The 845-nt window shown below is 42.2% G+C and overlaps 1 non-coding gene across 1 annotated transcript; it reads left to right on the top strand.

Moving 5' to 3' along the window:
• Nucleotides 1-738: 738 nt before the first annotated feature.
• On the top strand, nt 739-845 carry LOC141636568 (small nucleolar RNA R71). The gene has a single exon (XR_012541174.1). It is a non-coding gene; the product is annotated as a small nucleolar RNA R71 (small nucleolar RNA).

The following is an 845-nucleotide window of genomic DNA, read 5'->3' as shown; positions in this document are numbered from 1 at the left end:
ATTTCCTTGGTTGTATCCATGTTGACTTTTTTGGAAACCTGCTTGATTCCCTTGATTATTGCCATAATTGTTCATTGAATTGAATCCATCACTCCTTGTTGATTGAATCCCGGAGGATTCATGTTTTTTGATTGGGGTTGTGGTGGTGGATTTTGGACATTGGTGCTCTTATAACTCATGTAAGGGTGGTTCTTCATTCCCGGATCGTAATAGTTTGAATTTGGGTTATAAGTGTTTTGATTTTTGTTGAAGGGTGGTCTAGGTGGTCTAGTGGAGTTGTTGAAGGCTTGGAAAATATTGGCATCTTGCACATTGTTCTCACCATTCATGTTGTTGTAAAGTTTGTTAGCACATATGTCATAGGTGTGGCCTACTCCTCCACAAGACTCACAAGTAAGAGCTTATACATACTCCTCCATGGTTGGTCCATGAGAATAATTTTCTTGGCGAACTTGCTTCCTAGACATCTCCTCAAACGTCTTAGTGAGAAGGTCAATCTTAGCATTTGTTTCCGGATTAACACTTGCATTGTTTATTTTTTTATGGGTATCTAGTACTCCTTCACAACACATTCCCCCTTGACCCATAGTTAGCCTTGGACTCCACCATCTTCTTAATTAAGGCGGATCCCTCGGCATCTGCAAGGTGATCAAAGCCACCTCCCGCCGATGCGTTCACCATTTCTTTGTCCTTGGGAGGAGTGTTTGAAAGAACGTTTGTGTGACGTACCACGCCGGAATGCCGTCATGAGGACACCTAGCAATTAGATCTTGAAACCTATCCCATGCCTCTGCTAGCGATTCTCCCTCCTCTTGTTGAAAGGTCGTTATTTCATTACAGAGAAT

The sequence above is a fragment of the Silene latifolia genome, chromosome Y, assembly GCF_048544455.1.
Source record: "Silene latifolia isolate original U9 population chromosome Y, ASM4854445v1, whole genome shotgun sequence".
In the NCBI taxonomy this organism is placed as follows: domain Eukaryota; kingdom Viridiplantae; phylum Streptophyta; class Magnoliopsida; order Caryophyllales; family Caryophyllaceae; genus Silene; species Silene latifolia.
Note: the sequence above shows the minus strand (reverse complement) of the source record. Positions and strands in the feature narration are given on the sequence as shown.